The 10,804-nt window shown below is 46.1% G+C and overlaps 1 protein-coding gene across 3 annotated transcripts in view; it reads right to left on the reverse strand.

The window, feature by feature from the left end:
- The window catches only part of DGLUCY (D-glutamate cyclase), a 279,618-nt gene extending 270,000 nt beyond the window's left edge, over window positions 1–9,618 (reverse strand). Inside the window, exon 1 of one of the 3 annotated variants that reach the window (XM_086937659.1) lies at window positions 9,538–9,618. The gene's annotated coding sequence lies outside the window, so the exon portion shown is untranslated. Of the gene's footprint in view, window positions 1–1,892; window positions 1,978–9,263; window positions 9,386–9,537 lie in introns of those variants that run through there. The other 2 variants (XM_086937657.1, XM_086937656.1) reach the window with 2 other exon arrangements.
- Window positions 9,619–10,804: the final 1,186 nt, after the last annotated feature.

The following is a 10,804-nucleotide window of genomic DNA, read 5'->3' on the forward strand; positions in this document are numbered from 1 at the left end:
TTAACGCACTCGCAAGCTTCCAAAGAGTAGCGCCAGATGACACCTTCTAAGTCATAAAGGAGGAGCAGATGCAGCTGACAGCAGGACCTTGATGAACGATCTTGTCTAGGAGTCTGATAGGATGGGGTGGGAGGCCATGTTGAATGCAACTGCGAATTTCAGAATGAGGCCACCATGTGTTCAGGATCATTCAGATGTCATGTGAGGTGGCGATAAGGGGTGTTTCTGCATTGTGGTTGGGTCTGATGCTGGACTGCTTGGCATTGTGGAGCTGGTGGTTGCTCAAGTGGTGGGTGAGGTATCTATTGATGAGTTTTTCTAAGTTCTTGGCAAGGCATGTTAGAAGGGAGATCAGTCTGTAGTTGGAGATCAGTCTGTAGTTGGAGACTGGGTCAGAGAAGAGTTTCGTGAGCAGGGGCATGACAGTGGCCTTTTTCTAAGCACCCGTGAAGGTGGCACAGGTGATAAAGGCATTGAGGATGTGTTTTAACTTCGCTGATAGGTAGGAAGCCTTTAGTAAAGGTGTGGTGGGAGCAGGGGTAAGACAGGGCCCCAGAATGGATGGGCTTTATGATAGAGGAGGTCTCAGTAGTAATGACGGCTGGCCACGAGGTCAGTTTGAGTTAGTCGGCTGAAATGGGAAGTCGTGATGAGGGGTCAACAGAATCTGGTTGAGGGTTGAAGCTGTCATAAATCGAAGGAATCTTGTTGCAGATGAATTCTGAGAACATTTTTCAGAGCACCTGTGAAGGATGTAATGCTGTCGGAGGCGGCTGCAGTTGCAGTGAACTCTTTACTGATGGATAAGATGTCCTTACTGCTGGTGCCAGCGTTGATGCTTGATGTTCCAGATCTGTTGGTGGTATCTTCTCAGAGCGGATTAGTAGGTATCTTAGTCTGTATTGCCTTGGCTTATTCTCCACCTGCGCACTAGTTGTTTGCAGTGAACCTACGCAGCCAAAGTTCGTCTTTGTACCAGCTGGCTTGTAGTTGGGTTATTTTGTTGTGCCAGAGGAGACCCTGGCTGTTGGTGTTTGTGGTGATCCAGCTTTTGACGTTCTTGACGGCTTCTGGGAGACTGGCATGTTTAGGTCAGTGTGCTGAGGGTGCGGACGTCCCGTCTTCCTCTGATGTTTTTCCATCTACACTGGGCATGTCCATAGGTGGTGGTTCTATGGTAGTGTGGGACGGAGGTGCTGAAACTGATGAAGGTGTGGTCAGTCCGGGAGATTGGTGATGGCTTGTTGACTGTGATGTTGCTGCAGTAGGTGAAAATCGGGCCAAGGTTTAATTTTGCCTAGCTGTGACATTTCTGGTTCTGCAGTGTGATTATGTGTGACATTTCAATATTGTATGTTTTACACTTTACGAAAAGCCGGCAAAGGTAGTTGTGTCTATATCATGGGATTTATGTAAGAAACGAGACACTTCTGCGCAACATAACCTGGAGAGGGTCCTAAACTAGCTGCAGCGCGCTCTGTATCTGCACTAGGTCACTAATTGACCTCACGTTTCTTATATTCTAGCAATGGAAACATTTATGATGCCACAGAAAACAACCCAATACAGAAGTCACGGTTAGCGATTATGTCCAATGTGTAGAGACCCTGACATACGAGCATTGCTCTTGACCACTCTGCAGATTCGCTTATGACACAATATGTGCAATAGTTATCTATTTTTTTTTTAAGTTACGTGTATTCATAGGTGTAGTGTCCGAGATAAAGCATGATAAAAGTAATATATGACTGGTATACTTTGCAACAGGACCCACAACTCCTAACACGGATAATTTACATTTCACATAAGCCGTCCCAAGTTCTACACATACCGAAGGTCACTCGTGTGTTTGCACAAAAAACACACATGTTCTCGTGCGTGGTGCACCTTACCTCCCAATAGAACACATACAAAAATCCGATTTTCTGTGCTTAAATAACGATAGTAACTAAAATGCACAAGGATACAGGAAGTAATAGAACAACAGCTCTGCATAGGTTGATAGCTCAACAAATGACAGTTAGGTGACTATTGCTATTGGTTCGGAAAAATGCTGCTCCGGAAGATATGCCCCAGTCGCATGTGAGCCGGCAATCTTGACGTTGCAGCTGTTTTTTTTTTAACATAGCGCTAACTCGAAACAAAGGTGTTGGAGCTGTTTACGTTAGCACCAGTAACATTACACGAGGACACAATTCATCTCGCTCCTCCCTTTTCCTGCCAAAGTCATCGAGAAGATCGTCGACAGCTTGCCGCCTTCCTCGAGACGAACGAATCCCTCGACTCCTCGCAGTCTGGTTTCAGAGCCAACCACAGCACCGAGACCGCCCTCATCGCAGCCACCGACGACATCCGAGCCCTACTCGACAACGTGGATACAGCGGCACTCATCCTCCTGGACCTCTCTGCAGCATTCGACACGGTCTGCCACCGCACCCTAGTTCAACGCCTCAACAACATCGGCAACCAAGAGAAGGCACTGGAGTGGATCATCTCTTTCCTCGCCGGAAGAACCCAGAGAGTCCGCCTCCCCCCGTTCAGTTCCGAGGCCACCGAAGTCATCTGCGGCGTTCCGCAAGGATCATCACTCAGCCCCACCCTCTTCAACGTCTACATGAGACCTCTTGCAACCATCGCACGCCAACACAACCTCAACATCATCACCTACGCCGATGACACCCAGATGATCCTCTCCCTCACCAAAGACCTCAACATCGCCAGAACCAGCCTACACGAAGGGATGAAAGACGTCGCCGAGTGGATGAAGAACAGCCGCCTGAAACTGAACTCGGACAAGAAGGAAGTCCTCATCCTGGGACCATCACCCTCCGCCTGGGACGACTCCTGGTGGCCCCCCGCCCTAGGCAGCGCACCCACACCAACGGACCACGCACGCAACCTGGGCTTCATCCTGGACTCCTCCCTCTCAATGACCAGACAAGTCAACGCCGTCTCGTCATCATGCTTCAACACGCTCCGCATGCTCCGCAAGATCTTCCGATGGATCCCGACCGAGTCCAGGAAGACGGTCACCCTGGCACTCGTCACCAGCCGACTGGACTACGGAAACACCCTCTACGCCGGAACCACAGCCAAGCTACAGAAAAGACTCCAATGCATCCAGAACGCCGCCGCCCGACTCATCCTGAACATCCCCCGACGCAGCCACATCTCCGGCCACCTGAGGAACCTACACTGGCTCCCCGTCAACAAGAGGATCACGTTCAGGCTCCTCACCCACGCACACAAGTCTCTCCACAACCTGGGCCCCAAGTACCTCAACGACCGCCTGACATTCTACACGCCCACCCGCCAGCTACGATCCACTAGCCTCGCCGCCGTGCCACGCATCCGAAGAGCCACCGCCGGAGGCAGATCCTTCTCCTACCTGGCTGCCAAGACCTGGAACTCCCTCCCCACCCACCTTCGGCTGACCCAGGACCATCTTGCCTTCAGGAGACAACTCAAGACCTGGCTGTTCGAGCAGTAACGGACCCCCTCCCCCAAGCGCCTTGAGACCCTTCCGGGTGAGTAGTGCGCTATACAAGTGGTATGATTGATTGATTGATTGATTGATTGATGTAGGAGAACCCCCTGCCTCTGGATCTGTTTCTGTGTAGTCATGGCATGTGTGCAAGTAGAAGTCTTGGCGAGAGTAGGTGTAGGGGAAATTGGTGGAAGGAGTTGTGATTATTTAGGTAAGCGAGCCTGTGTTGTGTGGGGCCTTTAATGGAGAGTGAGGAAATTGGTGGAAGGAGTTGTGATTATTTAGGTAAGCGAGCCTGTGTTGTGTGGGGCCTTTAATGGAGAGTGAGGAGTTTGAACTGAGTCTGCTTGTATATCTGGAATCAGGGAAGTTCAGCGGCATACGTGTGCTCTTCATGGGAGGCTTAGGATAAGACTAGCTGCCGAGTTCTGGATGGTTTGTAGTCTTCTGGTGAATTGCTTGGTGATTGAAGCTTAAAGGGCATTCCAGCAGTCCAGCTTGTTTATGAGGGTTCGGGTGACAGTGTTTCTGTTGTTGCTTGGGAGCCATCTTCGGGAAGATGGGGAAGCAAGTTAATGTAACACAGTAGATTTGTCATGTGCCTGGGTTAAGCTTGGTAGAAAATAGTGCCAATTTACATGCACACAGTTATTTCCTAAAGTTGCCTTGCCGGGGTCATGTTGTCGCATTTACAACGATTGGGTTAGGTTTCTAACAAACACCGACCTTGCTGATTCAAAAGAACTTTGTGAAAACACTATCATACTGCCATGGCATTATATGCAAGATCTTAAAGTGCGTGCTATAAATGTGTTTATTATTATGCCTACATGGCGACGCAGCTATCTGCGGAACACAAACAATAGGCGGTATGATCACAATCATGGCCAGAGGCAAGAATACCCCTTTCTATATATATGTTTTTGTTTACAAATACAATCAGAGGAGACACTTCTGCTAACTTCGAGGGGTCCCTGCATGCTGAAGCTTTCGCCTAGAAGCTGACTGACATCTCCCTGAGAGCTGTCCAGTTTGTGACCAAGAAGAGGTACTACATTCTTATTCACCATGTAAAGGGTCAGATCATACAGAAGGGGGTTTTGTGTCAGAACATACATTTATGCATCATAGGAGTACACTAGAATTTTCTAATACTGTATATGTTTGCATATATAGCCGTCTCAACAAGATGGTGGAATTCTTTGTTTTATTCACTGTTGTGACACTCCTTATAACTTTTGTCTCCTTCTAATAATTATTGGAGCACATATCTTCTATACAAGAATCACTACGGTTCAATAAATATTGAAAAACTTCCAGTCGTGTATTCTTTATATCTTTCTTTGAGCGAAAGAGAGCACAAGTGACTGAGCGAAAAGTTCTGGGTCTGTCACCAAGATTTCTGAGGTAACAGGGTTGTCATGTTTAATGGTTTCCAGAACTGTACGCTCCCTGCCTAAGTTTAGGGGGGTTAACAGTGGCACTGTGAGCTAACTGGTCCAAGGGACAACATATCCTGCAGGGGTGCATGGAAGGCACAATCCTAAGTTTATGTTTTCCGCGAACGCGCAGATCCAACTGATTATTGGAAACTAAACGACAGTGTAGCTGTCAAGATTTCAGATTGCTATGTGTGACATTTTCATATTTTCAGTTTAATAATGAGTGACATTTCAACTACTATGAGTGATGCTTTCTCGCACGCAAAATCAAACAATGAAGACGACGTAAACATATAAATATTAGAAACTAAGCCCATTTGAGCAACGAGAAACTCTAAGAACATCTTAAAACTTCTGCGAAGCATCAGAAATGGAAGGGCAACAGTCAGCTGACTCGCGGACTGGACAGCACAGCATTGCGAAAGCCTCAGGACAGTGAAGTTGAGGCACACATAGCGGTCAGAGCCTGGCTGCATAAATGCAAAAATAAAGAAGCTTATGTTCAACCCTAAAAAATCATTAGAGTCGTCCTCTCCAGTCCAGTGAGCCAACTACTATCTGCCCAGCCCCGCTGGCGGCACCAGAGATCACACCAGCCGCAACCTGTCATGGAGCTGTACACTACACACTCTGCTGACTTACTGACGCTCGGCGCGCTGAGTTCAGAAGTTAAAGTTGCACCAAAGACAGTGGTCCTCACCAAGCCCAACCCAAAACAAGCATACTGCAACTAGCTATAGCAGCGGAAAACTGAGCAAACTGACTGCTGTGTGATGGAGTTCTCTGCTGAGTGCAGCACAGGGCAGGAAGATCACGACAGCGCGCAGTGTAAAGCACATTTTTATTATAATTAGCCACAGCTGCCAAGTTTTCATATTGCTTATGTGTGATACTGTTTCAGTGTACTTTAGGGTGGCATTCTACAACAAAATGTGTGACACTTTGAGTGACACTTCCCTGGGAGTACATCAGAGCAATGATGAGTATTTGCATGCCTGTGAGTTTTCTATTATTGTATCTAAACATATAACACAATAACCAATATATCACTAAAACAAGCTACACCTGTGAGTTAAACAATATAACCCACTGGGAAGCAAAGTGAGAAACTTGACCTGGCTGGAGGTCACAATTATGCCCTAACATTAACACCAACTGTCAACCTGAACTCAGTAAAACATCGAGAGGGGACATCCTTCACAAAACTCAGTGTACGTGAAATAGTTTTGAGATTGTAAACTGAAGTTAAACATGTGAAGTGTAAACATGGGCTGCATCACTGACATGGATTACCTTTCTGTTGGATACAGCGATTCTTTAGAAATCGTACACCACTGCTTGGGAACTTAAACTTCTTACCAGTGACTGAACTGGGTTTACTGAGAACACTGGTGTTGGTGCACAGCAGTCTAGTCTCTGAGCCCTGCTGAAGATGGTATTCTTCTACGGCTGCCTCGGCCGTCTGGCACTGAAATGATGCCTGTGGCGGTCTCCATCAGCTGCTGAGACGGAAGAGCCCGTCACTTCTTAAGACACAGGTGAAAATAACAGTGCTTAAGTTGTTTTATGCATCTACCACTCTACAAGGTAACGGCTGGGATGTCTTCCTGAATCTAAAACATCAGAAGGCAAACAGCCATCAGATTCATGACTTTGGTGCAGGCAGCCAGTGCTTTCGGCTAATGATGCTGGTATTTTCCTCCTTTACCTGACACCACATAGCTGAGCATGTGGTCTTCCCAGAAAGCCTGTGAGATGCCAAAGCAGGGCAGTGGGCTTGACTGATCGCAAGCCCAGCATTGGCCTTAAAACAAAAACACGACACAGCAGTGCTCACCTCTTCCTGCCAGGAAGGAGCACATCTGCATCAGACACTATGCAAAAGCGCTGCATGTCACAGTAGGACAGGCAAACCAAATGTGCGTTGCATTTTGGGAAATGCAGCCAGCCTTGTCGGTTGCCTTGTTAAGGGTGGTCCCCTGGGCCGCTACTATGCGTGACTAAAGCATTTTAATACGGTAATGCAGACACCAACATTCAAATGAGTTAGTCTAACCCCTGATGCGTGGTACTTGGCATTGCCGCAAAAGACTTGTGAGGTCATCTCCAGTTTGCGGTCAATGATGATTCTGAGGTTCTGGAGTGAGAGCTGGAGGTGGGTTCAAGGTAGACCATCCAACAAGTAGAGCCCCATGATAAGTTTTTTGTTGCTGAAAATCAATAATTCTGTTGTTACTGTTGAGCTTGAGACAGTTGGACTTAATGCAGCTGGAAAATTCTGTCATGCAGGGTCCTTGTGTTGGGAGTCTTGTCCAAGAGGTAGAGTATGAGTTGCGTGATGTGGGCATAGGATAGGATGTTGATATTTTGTGCATGGAATGTATAACACTGGCCAGAAGAATCACATATGCATTGAAGAGGGTAGTGCTGAGGGACGAAGCTTAACGCACTCGCAGGCTTCCAAAGAGTAGCGCCAGATGACACCTTCTAAGTCATTAAGGAGGAGCAGATGCAGCTGACAGCTGGACCTTGATGAACGATCTTGTCTAGGAGTCTGATAGGATGGGGTGGGAGGCCATGTTGAATGCTAATATGAATTTCAGAATGAGGCCGCCATGTGTTCAGGATCATGCAGATGTCATCTGTGGTGGCGATAAGGGGTGTTTCTGCACTGTGGTTGGGTCTGATGCTGGACTGCTTGGCATTGAGGAGCTGGTGGTTGCTGAAGTGGTGGGTGAAGCATCTATTGATGAGTTTTTCTAAGTTCTTAGCAAGGCATGTTAGAAGGGAGATCAGTCTGTAGTTGGAGATCAGTCGGTAGTTGGAGACTGGGTCAGAGGAGAGTTTCGTGAGCAGGGGCATGACAGTGGCCTTTTTCTAAGCACCCGTGAAGGTGGCACAGGTGATAAAGGCATTGAGGATGTGTTTTAACTTCGCTGATAGGTAGGATGCCTTTAGTAAAGGTGTGGTGGGAGCAGGGGTACGACAGGGCCCCGAAATGGATGGGCTTTATGATAGAGGAGGTCTCAGTAGTAATGACGGCTGGCCACGAGGTCAGGTTGAGTTTGTCGGCTGAAATGGGAAGTCGTGATGAGAGGTCAACAGAGTCTAGTTGAGGGTTGAAGCTATCAGAAATCGAAGGAATCTTGTTGCAGAAGAATTCTGAGAACATTTTTCAGAGCACCTGTGAAGGATGTAATGCTGTCGGAGGTGGCTGCAGTTGCAGTGAACTCTTTACTGATGGATAAGATTTCCTTACTGCTGGTGCCAGCGTTGATGCTTGGTGTTCCATATCTGTTGGTGGTATCTTCTCAGAGCAGATTAGTAGGTATCTTAGTCTGTATTGCCTTGGCTTATTCTCCACCTGCGCACTAGTTGTTTGCAGTAAACCTACGCAGCCAAAGTTCCTCTTTGTACCAGCTGGCTTGTGGTTGGGTTATTTTGTTGTGCCAGAGGAGACCCTGTCTGTTGGTGTTTGTGGTGATCCAGCTTTTGACGTTCTTGACGGCTTCTGGGAGACTGGCATGTTTAGGTCAGTGTGCTGCGGGTGCATACGTCCCGTCTTCCTCTGATTATTTTTCCTGCTACACTGGGCATGTCCATAGGTGGTGGTTCTATGGTAGTGTGGGACGGAGGTGCTGAAACTGATGAAGGCGTGGTCAGTCCGGGAGATTGGTGATGGCTTGTTGCCTGTGATGTTGATGCAGTAGGTGAAAATCGGGCCAAGGTTTAATTTTGCCTAGCTGTGACATTTTTGGTTCTGCAGTGTGATTAGGTGTGACATTTCAATATTGTATGTTTTACACTTTACGAAAAGCCGAAAAGGTAGTTGTGTCTATGTCATGGAATTTATGTAGGAAACGAGCCACTTGTGCGCAACATAACCTGGAGAGGGACCTAAACTATCTGCAGCGCGCTCTGTATCTGCACTAGGTCACTAATTGACCTCACGTTTCTTATATTGTAGCAATGGAAACATTTCTGATGCCACAGAAAACAACCCAATACAGAAGTCACGGTTAGCGATTATGTCCAATGTGTAGAGACCCGGACATACGAGCATTGCTCTTGACCACTCTGCAGATTCGCCTATGACACAATATGTGCAATAGTTATCTATTTTCCTAAAAGTTACGTGTATTTATAGGTGTGGTGTCCGAGATATAGCATGATAAAAGTAATATACGACTGGTATACTTTGCAACAGGACCCACAACTCCTAACACGGATAATTTACATTTCACATAAGCCGTCCCAAGTTCTACACATACAGAAGGCCACTCGTGTGTTTGCAAAAAAAACACACCCATGTTCTCGTACGTGGTGCACCTTACCTCCCAATAGAACACATACAAAAATCCGATTTTCTGTGCTTAAATAACGATAGTAACTAAAATACACAAGGATACAGGAAGTAATAGAACAACAGCTCTACATAGGTTGATAGCTCAACAAATGACAGTTAGGTGACTATTGCTATTGGTTCGGAAAAATGCTGCTCCGGAAGATATGCCCCCGCCGCATGTGAGCCGGCAATCTTGACGCTGCAGCTATTTTTTAAAAACATAGCGCTAACTCGAAACGAACGTGTTGGAGCTGTTTACTTACGTCAGCACCAGTAACATTACACAATGACACAATTCATTGCATTTTGCGTTTTTCCATTGAGCAGGATGCGCGCTAACACTGACGACTTTGACGTCGGAGAACGAGCTTCGCCTGCTGGAGAAAAACGAAAACACACCCCACAGGGCTTGGCAGTGGCTGGCGACCACTCTGCCGCTTGGGGAGGCGGCTGGGATCAGCCCAAGAGCAATAGGATGGGGTCTTATGACCAGTGCTCCTACTGTGTTTGTTTAATTATTTATTTTATGTTATGCGTTTTTGTATAGCGCAGACTTTACCCAAAGGTGTCAGAGCGCTTAACAATAGGAACAGAACTGATACATGAGGAGAACATTACAAGTGAACAAATTACAAAAGCAAACGTTAAGTTACACGAGGCAACAAGCATTTGCAATGCAATAGGTCTCGCATTAGGAAAGTTTGAGCTATTGGTATCGTAAATGACAATTTTTTTATTTATGTGTTGGATTTGAAAATAGCGAAATTAATAGCTTTGTCATTTACAATGCCAATAGTTATAATGTTTGCAAATGTGACACCTATAGCATTTGTAATGCAATATGTGTTGTATTTACGTGACTTAGATGTATTAATATTACAAATAACAATGGCTTTTAATTTTTTCAAATAATTAATACTTAAATAAAAGTTGTTGTAATTTTTAATGGCAATAGCTTAAACTTTTGTAAATAACTTTTGTGAAGATTATGTTCAGTGTATTTTATTGTGACGAAAATCCAAGAACAGAAGTGAAATATTAACATCTTTTTGTGACATTTGCAATAAAGCTTGAAACATTGAAAGAACATATTTAAACCAGTTGTTGTTGAATGGTTGCACAGATTGATGATGTGGTGGCGCTGAGTGATGTTGTGGTGACGAGTGATGCTGTGGCGTTCAGTGATGCTGTGGTAGCGCATAGTGATGTTGTGGTGCCCCTGAGTGATGCTGTGGTGGTGCTGAGTGATGCTGTGGTGATGCGATAGATAGAGTGAGTGTGATAGATAGATAGAGTGAGGGTGATAGATAGATAGAGGGAGGGCAATAGATAGAGTGAGGGCGATAGCTAGATTGATAGAGTGAGGGGCGATAGACTGAGGGCGATAGATAGATAGATAGATAGATAGATAGATAGATAGATAGATAGATAGATAGATAGAGTGATGGCGATAGATAGATAGAGTGAGGGCAATCAATAGATAGAGTTTTGGCGATAGAGTGAATGCGATAGACAGATAGAGTGAGGGCG

The sequence above is a fragment of the Lissotriton vulgaris genome, chromosome 9 (assembly GCF_964263255.1).
Source record: "Lissotriton vulgaris chromosome 9, aLisVul1.2, whole genome shotgun sequence".
NCBI classification, from domain to species: Eukaryota; Metazoa; Chordata; class Amphibia; order Caudata; family Salamandridae; genus Lissotriton; species Lissotriton vulgaris.